The following is a 10,468-nucleotide window of genomic DNA, read 5'->3' on the forward strand; positions in this document are numbered from 1 at the left end:
CCTGGCGATCAAAGCGCTTCCTGCTGCGCCTGCCGAGCCCCTCCAGGCGGCACAAGCCCCGGCGCGCCCAGCCGTGCCTCGCAGGAGAGATGCTGCGGTGTCTTCTCCATGGCAGTGACCCCCGCTGGAAGCTCTCCGGGGTTTCTCCTGCTGCCCGCCAGCCCCACGCTGCGTGCAGCACTCCCGGTGTGGCCCATGCAGCGCTGAGGGGAAGGATCCTCCCTGTGCCTGCTATCAGCCCTCAGCTAATGCACCCAGGACACCATCCACCTTCTTCCCTGCCAAGGTGTGTTCCTGGCTCCTGCCCAGCCTGTTCCCTGCCAGCACCCTCGTGGCTTTCTCTGCCAAGCTCCCTTCCAGCTGGGTGGCCCGGCACATACTGCTGTGGGGGCTGTTCCTGTCCCCACCAGGACTCTGCCTTTCTCTGTGTTGAGCTGCATGAGGTCCCTGTCACCCCATTTTCCCCAGGCTGTCTCTGCAGGGCAGACCAAGCCTCCAGATTGCCAGGCACTCCTGCCAGTCCAAAAGGACACATGTCAGAAAACTCAGGGTCAAAACCTGAAAGATCCGTAGCACCACAAGAATGGGACACATCATCTTCCTTCTTATCTGGCCCAGAGTTGAGCAAGGTGAGCTACAGGCTGTGGTTGATCCTTGCATGCTCCTGGTATGTGCTGGAGCTCTTCCCAGAATCTGTGGCCTCAGCTTATGTGGCTTTTGGTGCCATGGCCTTGTGTGTCAGCAGCACAGCCTGCCGAGAGAGACCAAAGCCTCAGGAGGCAGGCGGTGTTTGTATTCCCACGCTGGATTCTGCAAGGCACTGTGCCTACAGAGGTCACAGACAGTGAGAGGCTGGTGGAACCTGTCCCCACGTTCCTGGGCTCCACAGTGCCATGCCTGCTGCCAGCAGCAGCCAGGGCTCCTGAAGGCAACGCCTCTGCAGCTGCCACGGGGATGGGCGAGGGTGTGAGCGAGAGGTGGGCTCAGCGCTGCCTGGCACAGCTTGTGGCCGGGGTGGGCAGGGCCGCAGCAATCCGTGCCTCTGCAGCAGCTCCACCACACAGGTTGGCCCAGGCGCCCAGGCTGAGGGAAGCTCCCTCCTACATCCATCCGCTGAAGGAGGAAATCCAGCCCATGGAGTGAATTAACCTGACAGGAAAACTCGTGACGAGACCCGGAGCTGCGCAGCAATTTGAGAGGTTTCCCTGCTGACCTCAGCAGTGAGATTTTTGTTTATGTCTCTGAGTCAAATGATACCTGGGTGAGCAGGCACGTGCTCCGGAAACCATTCCGGGGCTGTCCACGGGAGCGGGAGCCACAAGTGCCCCAAGCCTGCCCCTTCAGCATTCCTGTGTCAGAGCACCTGCGCAGGAGAGCAGGCCTGTCCAAGCCAGAACAAAAAATGTATTTAAACTTATGTCCTAAAACCAGTTATAACAGAACTTTCCAAGCACGGTTTTTGAAACCAGGAGCAGGCCAGGTGAGTTGCACTGTGTCAGGTGGGGTAGCTGGCTAGGAACAGCCCCAGGCTTCCTGGGCAGCTCTGTTCCATCCATAAGAGCTTATGAGAGTAGCTTAAGGCTGGGTTTAGGAGAACTTGCACTAAGCTGAGCTGCACAGGCACTGCTTACAAAGCTCAGGACAGATTACTGCAGTGTGAGCAAAGTGGGACTTCATACAAGTTCTGCCTTATAATAATATTCTGCTGAAATTCCTGGCTTCCTGTTCCTGTTCACCAAACAGTGGCAGGTGCTGGGGCCTGACATTCTCCCATTGGTGTCAAAGACTTCTGGGGTTCACCTGGGCTTTCCTACACATCAAGGGATTCTGTCCCGTGCCAGCACTGGTACCTACAGGCTACCATGGAAACCCCATGCATGGCACAGCCAGGAAAACAGCTCTGGCTCTTAGTCCTGCTTTGAACAGCACAGAAGGTGACAAAGAAATCCAGTGGGTAAAACTAAGGGCGTGTCCATACCTCTGACCCTAACTCATACCCAGCACCTTCAGGGATGCAGCTGTTCCATCCAGCCTCCCTGAGGTGCCAGCTGATTGTACCCATCTCCACACTGTAATTAACCCCTGCCCCTGTGATCAAGGCAAGGTTCTGCCCTGCTGTGTTTCAAAATACAAATCTCCTTGAGCACGCACATCCCGTTCCATCAGGCACGTGCCCTCTCTGCTGCGTGGGGCTGTGCAAGACAGTCCCTGGCTTTTGAGGCCGCTCAGCCAACACCAGTGCCCTGCTCACAGCGCACTCCCGGCACTCCCACACACTGCCAAGCTGCTCCATCGCTTTGGGAAGGATCAGCATGTCCTCCTGCCCCTCTCTGTCTGCACATGCCACCCCTCAGCAGGAGGCTGTGACAGGCAGGGGCTGCAGAGCATTCACGGCTGGCAGGTGCCATGCCCAGGCACTGCACGTGTGTGCCCTCGCTGCCCTTGGCACGGCGGCTGCGCCAGCACCGTCTGCACAATGCACCAGCTGGCACTGGCACCTGACACAGTCACAACAAGCGGCCCCTGAGTTGCCAACAAGGCCTGATTTACCGTGCTGCTGCTGAAGGACAGCAATCTCTCCACAGCCCTGACTGGAACACCCTGCCCTGCCCCACACCTTCCCCTGGAACCCCTCCACATTGCTCTGTCTCCCTGCTGGCTTCAGAGCAGCCCTGCCAAGACAGGGCAGGGGACAAGAAGGGCCCTCACGGGAAAGCAGGGGCTTGTGGTAGCCAAAGAAGTGCTCAGGGACAAAGCAAGGAAGCAAAACCTTCTGTTTCAGTCTCTCAGATAGAAAACCCCATTAGAAGTTTCTGGGGAAACCTCCAACTTGGACAAAAGTGAGGCTCCAAGGACTGGTTGGCTTCAGTTCTTTTGGCTCCAGGGAAAGCAGCCTGGCTGACCCACATGGCTCCCAGCTGGGCTGGTACCCACCTTGGGATGTCCCCCTTGTTATTACCCTGCTCTGCTCTCTCCTGAGCTGAACCATGGACCTGAGAGCTCAGGGGACTGTGCAGGGGGACCCGGGCAGAGCCTGCACACCCCAGCCAGCCCCTGCAGAGGCTGCTGGAGGTCAACACTCAGCACTGCTGGCAAAGTGAGCCCGGGCCAGGTCCAGGACAGCCTGTCCTGCTCCAAGCAGCGCTTCTGAGGTGCCCAGGCCACCATGGTTGGAGCCACGGCTCACAGAGCAGTGCTCTGATAAACATTGGGAAAGCTGCCCTTTGTCCTGCAGCAATCAAATCCCTGATGAACACCTCGCTGAGGAATGCACGGGCAGGGGGAAAAGGCGGAGAGAAAATAGGAATTAGCAAGGCCTGATAAAAACATGACCTCTCTCTGGCAGCAGCCTGTCCCACAGCTGACACTACTGACAGGTCCCTGGGGAATGAATGAGCTCAGCTGCTCAGGCAGGGAGCATCAGCCTGAGCAGCAGCATTCAGGGAAGGTGATTGATCGAGTGGGATGTGCTGGGACAGGTTTCTCCAGCAGTCACCACATACCAGCAGCACCTGCCACCGAGGTGCCCTGGGCAGCACATCCGGGGATGGCACCAGTGCCAGCGTCACCAACCCTGCCCAGCATCACCTGCGGGTCCTGTTCGCGTCCAGAGGAGGATGGGGAAGGGCCTGGGGGTGAAGCCGTGCGAGGAGCAGGGAGGTCACTCTGCTTGATCAGCCTGGAGAAGAGGAGACTGAGGGGAGACCTCACAGCAGTCTGCAGCTTCCTCACAAGGGGAAGCACCAATCTCTTCTCTCTGGTGACCAGCAATAGAACCTGAGGGAACAGCAAGAAGCTGTGTCCAGCAAGGCTTGGGTTGGATATTAGGAGAAGGTTCTTCGCCCAGAGAGTGGTTGGGGATTGGACAGGCTCTCCAGGGAAGTGGTCATGCCTGCCAGAGTTTCAGAAGTGTTTGGACAGTGCTCTCAGGCACATGGTGTGATTCCTGGGGTGTTCTGTGCAGGGCCAGGAGTTGTGCTTTGATGATCCTTGAGGATCCCTTCCAACTCTATGGTTCTGTGGAACCTCTTCCAACATGCTCTGTTTGTCCTGGCATACCAACAGCAGATCACTCTGCCATGGTCGGTGCCCACATCTCCCTGAAGGTCCTCTGGGCTTCTAGGGGCCCAAGAGGTGTTGGAGAGAACACCTTCATACCACCAGCTTCTACCCCCACCAGCTGGGCTTTATGCTCCCCCTTCTCCCCTATATCCTTGCCAACTCTGCTGCTCTGCACCCCAGCAGTGCTGTCCTTGGGTTTGGGAAAAGAGACGAGAGCAGAAGCCAGACCCAGCTCCCAAACTGCACAGAGAAAGAATATCTGTGCCCGTGGAGGAGCAGCATTTCCTGCAGGAGTGCCCTCCTCCCACTGTCCCTCCTCATGGTCACTGTGCCTGTGACACCGGGAGCACGGGAAGGGCTTTGGTGGCGATGGAAGTGCCAAAGGCCAGCACCACGTGGGTGGGAGGAAGCCACTCATGCCCATGAGGCTGAGGTGGCTGCACCCACATAGAGCTGCCTGCTGGGCTCTCCTGCTGCTGGCTGATTCACTGGCCCCATGCCTGGGGTTCAGAAAGGCAAAGCTTCAGTCCCAGCAGGACTTCTGGTCCCCCTGCACACGGCAGAGGGGTCCCCCAAAGCCCCTCTGTGGGACAGGGTATATGCCAGAGCAGCCACCCTGTGCAGGGCGGGGAGCTCAGTCAAGGGTGTCCCCATGGCTGAGCACTTGGGTGCTACACTAACCCCACACACTGTCCCTCCTGGAGACCCCTCACCCTGGAGCAGAAGTCTGGGTAAGAGGGCAGACCTCTTCCCTCAGGTGCCCAAGGCCAGCACATAAAGCCCCTGGATACAGAACCCTCCCAGCTCAGGGCATGAAAGGAGAGCAGGAGCATGGCCAGGACCTTGTGGCCCTGCAGGGAACCAAGAGGCAGGCTATCAATGCTTTGTCTATTCCTGCCCCAGAGGGACATCCTTGACCAGGGACTGCCAAAGGCCATGTCACCACGGGCTGTAAGAAACACCTGCAGCTGTGAGCCACTGCCTGTGTACAGAGCCAGGCCAAGCTGCCAGCTGCTCCTGCCATTCCAGCTTCTCTGACCTGGTTCCAGTGCTCCCAGCCCAAACACAAGGCAACGTGCCTGCAATGGGCTCCTCTCCCAAACTTCACTGACCCTGCCCTCTGCCCCTGCCTGGCAGCGAGCCCAGGGCCCATCCTCACAGCTGGCCTCCATCCCTCCTGGTCTCTGACACTTGTGCTGTCACATGCACCTGAGTCGTGCCTCCCACAGCCTTCTGCCTGCTCCCATCCACAGAGCCCAGGCCCAAGGGACAACACATTCCCCTCCAGAAAAGAATGCTCATCATGAGCTGGGCACAGCAGGAAAAGCCTGAGTCAACCCACGAGCTGCCCAAAGCCAAGGAAGCCAGGACCTGCTGAAAGGTATCCAAGGAATTCAAGGGATGAGATGCAGCCCTCCTGAGCCCCGAGCTGCGGCAGCTGCTGCCAGGCAGAGTGTGGGGAGGTGGAGTGAGCATCTGCTCTGCTCTGAGGGATGTTTGTGGCCATCAATAAACCCCTGGCACCTGGAGGCCATGCTCCCACGTCCCAGGGCTCTACAGGCCAGCCAGGACAGAGCAGCATCCCTGCAGCCTTCACACACCGCTGCTTGGAAGTGGCTTATCCAAACCATCACAGCCAGTCTGGCCTTTGCTGGCTCACCAAGAATGAGGCACCTTCTGCTCAGATGACAAAGATGTGAAATATTGCTGCACCTGCCATGTGCTGCCAGGGGGGTGCCAGCCACGGTGACTCATGGAGCTTCCAAAGGACACAACTCCCACTAAGCCCAGCTGAGCTGCCTAAAGCTTCTGCCGAGACAGACAGAAACACAGAGAAGGCCAAGTCTGGAGCTGTGCCTCCATGGTACACCATCTTTGTCTTTAGCAGCTTCTCCTTAACCAAAGAGGGTCCTACACACACATTCAGCATCTGTGCTGCCTTGCCCAGCCTGAGCCCGGGCTGGGTACCCGGGCTCACTCCTGTTTGCTGTGCTGGAGGCAGCTTGAGGGGAGAAATGAATGCACAGCGAGCACCTCAGCTGCTCTGCCTCACGGTCAATGTCATCTGCCTGCCCTGTCATCTCCCCTGCTAGCACTTTGGTTTGATACAAACCTTGCATCTGCAGAGGCCTTCTGGCAGGGCAGCCTTTCCAGGCCCCTCTCGCTGAGCACTGGTGCCAAAAATGTCAATTACAGCATCACAGCCTCTCCAAACTCTCCTTGTACACAGGAGCATCGACTGATGAGCTTAACAAGAATTTACCATTCATTCTGATTCTTCTCACGAGTTATTCCTAAACTCATCCACCAGTTCCCTTTTTGATTTCTCCTCTGAGCACAGCTCCATCTTTCAAAGCAGTGCTGACAATCTTCCCTGGCTCTAGAGGCAGTCTTGGCTCTACAATTTGCCCATTCTCAGCAAAACCCACCCAGACCCAGGTCCCTCTTGTCTCTTCCCTGCCAGACAGAGAGGTCATTGTAGGATTGATGGGGGTAGCACGGTCGGGACAGACGGACACCAGAGATCTCTGCAGCCAGGTCAGGAGCTTGGGGTTTATTGCAAAGGGCCTGGGTGCAGGGCCCTGCTGGAGCTGCCAGGCACAGCTCAGAGCAGGCTGAGAGAAGAGAGGGGCAGAGAGGATGAGAGGGTAAGAGCGTAAAAGCATAAGAGAGTAAAAGGGGTAAGAGAGTAAAAGGCAAGAGGTAAACAGGAAGAATGGGAGGTTCCCGTTACAATACAATGTCTTCTTCTGTGTTGAATATTCTAATTTTCACTTACCAATCTAGTACAATACACAAATCCTATAGCATTTACATGCAGCCTATAAGAATCATTACATTGCCATACTGTGTTACATTTTAAACCCTAAAAACTCCTCTTTGGGCCCCTTCTGCCAAGCTGCATGGTCTGCTCAGACCCTTGGGCCTGCCTGCAGGCAGAGGGTGTTGTTCCATCAAAAGGGGATCACCTTCAGCTGGCCACACCATTGTTTTCCCATTGTTCAGTAACTGAGGGATCTCAAAGCTTGCTTTCATTTCAATCTCGCTTATAGTTTCTATATTCTCAAAATCTTTTGCCAGGCAATCATATTTATAAGGCTTTCCTGTTTCATCTTCCCCAGCAGTCATGCTGCTGCAACACTCTCAGAGGGGCTTCTGCTCCCTGTTTCTCACCCAGCCCTTCAGAGCTATGTGTCTCCTCTCCCCACTCTGGGCAGCTCCCAAGACTTTCAACATCAAGGTTGCCATCCACTAAGCCTGGATCTTTCCAAACAACCTGGCTGTATTACATCCACCTGTATACAGGAACATGCCAGTCCTTGTTGTTCTCTTCCATCCCACTCCCTTCCCTTCCTGGAGAGGCAAAGGTCACCCAGCCATGGGATTTCAGCTCTGACACCAATCTCAAGCTTTCTCCTTCCTTGGCCAGGGCTCAGTTCCCACCCACCCTCCTGTTATCCATGCCCTACATAGCTGACAGCCAGTTGAGCTGAAAAGCAGTGGAGAACTCAGGCTGTGCTTGGAGCAAGGCAATGTGTTTGCTCACAAAGGTGAAAAACCAGTGGCTCAGGATGAGGCACAGCTGTGAGATACCAGATCACACAGCTGATTGTGCAGGGTTTCACAGAGCAACCACAACGAGTTTTCACACTGAAGACCTGCCCTGGAGGTTCTCTGGAAAGCTCCATATCCAAGGATCACAAAGAGCAAGATCCTGTGTTAGCAGTGATTCATGGCTGCCACTGCCAGCTTTTCCCCATCCCAGCTGGAATTTCTCACCACGCTGCATCCCAGGGCCCTGTGCTGCAGGCAGGACCTGTTTTCATTGCACAGAGCAGTTGGGTCCAGCTGAAAGGGATTAATGTCTACGCACAGGCATCTGCTAGCCAGGAGCAGAGCAGGAGGAGCCGTGCTCCCCTGCAGACTGGCCCATGCCCAGCAATGGCCAGTTCCTCTCACAGCCCACTGGGGTGGGCAGCCAACACCTGAGGCACCCTTTGGGAAGTCCCTGTTTCAGGGATCCAGGTCCTACCTGTGCTTTCAGGACAAATGAAAAGTGTGGGAGGTGGTTATGGTTCCCACCCCACAAAACAGTCCCATCCTTTGGCTGCAGACATCCAGCTTCTCACCACATGGAGGAGAGGGGCAGGAAGTGAGGTTGAGCACAGCCAAGTCTTTTTCTACAGAAAGGCGTGGACAATGATGCCTGGGGTCACAAAAGCAAGCAGGAACCCCTGTAGAGAAGCAGGGACCTGTGACAAGGCTGCAGAACAGTGGAGCACCTCCTCCCACTGAAGAGATTCCTCTGCAGACACCTGGGCTGGCTGTGCGTCTCCAGATCCAGGCAGCACAAAACCTGTGGGAAATGACAAGTGTATCCCACCTTTCCAGGCCATTCCACTCTCCAGGGCTCAGCTTGTGCTTTAGCACCCTTGTTCCTTCTCTGTGTCACTCTGAACAGGAAGCTGAGCTCGAGGTCTCCAGAGGCCACTTTGCACCCACACCAAGGACGACCATGGGCAGCAGCTGATCCCTCTCTACTCCTGAATCCCCCACGTGCATCTCCCAGGATGGAGCACACACCTCAGTGCACCAAGTGCCACCACAGCAACCAAGGGGAAGCTAACCACACAGCAGGCTGAGCTCACAGGAGGACAGAAAAACGTGTCTTCTCTAAGCCTGAGCTGCAAATCCTCAAGGGAGAGCTACAGAGAGCTTTCAAGACAAACCAGAAACAAATGCATAGCTTTATTGACAGCAATGTCATGGATAAAGACTGATCACACATGCTCCATAGGCAAAAAGCACTTGGCCCATCCCATCCCATCCCCACTTTTCCTGTTAAGTGTCTAACTTCATCCTACAGGCACACTTGAGATAAAAGGACCTAGCTCTTGTCATCAACCTCTGCCCATCCAAGAAATTTTCCCCTTTTTTCCAAGCTTTAAGAAAAAAATCCCAACAGAACCAGCAAACCCATGTATCAGAGGACATTTATTTTCCTCAAGTATGCTAGATTATGCAAAGCTACCTCTTCTAGGCTCTCCAGACCTCACTGCATTCAAACCCTAAGCCTGGCAGAGCTGCAGTGCCAGCTGGCACAGGGCAGTACAAGTGATCAGCTTGGCATAAGAGCCCTGACCCTCCCATTCCCCACTAAGTTGCACTCAGCTCTATTGTGTCAGACTGTTTTGAGTAACACTTGCTATTTCATTTGTCTCAGCCCAGAGAAAATGAAGCAGGGATAACAAATGACTGAGTGCCTCTGCATTTGGGCTGGGGGGAATACTAAAGGTGGAGCTGGTGAGAGTTACCTGCTGCAGCCCAGGGCAGAAGCACAGCAAAGCTCAAGGTACTCATCTAAAACCAACCAGGGCAATGTGCTTCATCTCCTCCAGAACAGGGAGCCAAGGACTGCTGCAGGATGCTGTGGGGAAGAGAACCAGCCACCGACTCTCCCTATGGAGAAGGGAAGGCACTCCACCAGAAATAGAGGGCTTTGGTCCCAGGCTGTTTGGTCTCACAGCTGAACAAAGCCACAGAATCCAGATCTGGTGCTGGGACTGGCTTTATTGCATTTAAATAAACACCCACACAAGCACAGCCCAGTCTGCTTCACAGCTCCAGCCACAGCTGAGGGAAGCACCACCCCACAATGGCCAGCTCCTCATTGTGTTCTACTGCCAGGCCAAAACCCAGTACATTCCTGTCCACACCAGTGCTGCTGGGCTCGGGTCTCACTCAAGGCTGAGCTGGGAGGGTCCCCTCAGCCCAAACTCAACACTGAGACATCTCTGCTGCCAGTATCCCTCTGCTCTGAACCAGTGGAGGATGGGAAGAAATTAAAAAATGAAAGCAAGACTCTTTAAATGTGTATCCCTGCAAGCCAAGTCCATGAAGAGCCTGGATTCTCCTGGCTGCCAGCTCTGTGCAGGTTTCCTAGCAGAGCCCCTCTTTGTGGCACCCTGGCAGGAGGCAGCAGCCAGGGCACGCAGCACATCACTCCAACAGCACCTGACCCCAGGCAGCCCCAGGGAAGCACCTGGGCTCCCCTGCAGGCAGCATTAAGCCATTAATTAATGCATTTAGCATTAAGAGTCATTATGTGACACAGCAGGGTAAGCAAGCACCAAAAGACATCTCCCAAGAGCCTAAGGCTGGGAAATAGTCTCAGACTTCCCACAGGTGCTCAGCACACAAAACCACACTGAAGTCTTTAGAAATCACTCATGTCTTTCCTTAGCTAAAGAAGTAAGCCAAAAAGGTGCTTAACAGCTCTTCTGTGGCAGAGAGACTCCACACTTCCCAGGTATGCACACATTTACAGCACAAGGCAACAAATTTAGTTTCCTTCCAAGCCTCCAAGTCAAAAGTAGATGGATATTGGAGTAAAAACACCACTGCA

The sequence above is a fragment of the Geospiza fortis genome, unplaced genomic scaffold, assembly GCF_000277835.1.
Source record: "Geospiza fortis unplaced genomic scaffold, GeoFor_1.0 scaffold5, whole genome shotgun sequence".
Taxonomy (NCBI): Eukaryota; Metazoa; Chordata; class Aves; order Passeriformes; family Thraupidae; genus Geospiza; species Geospiza fortis.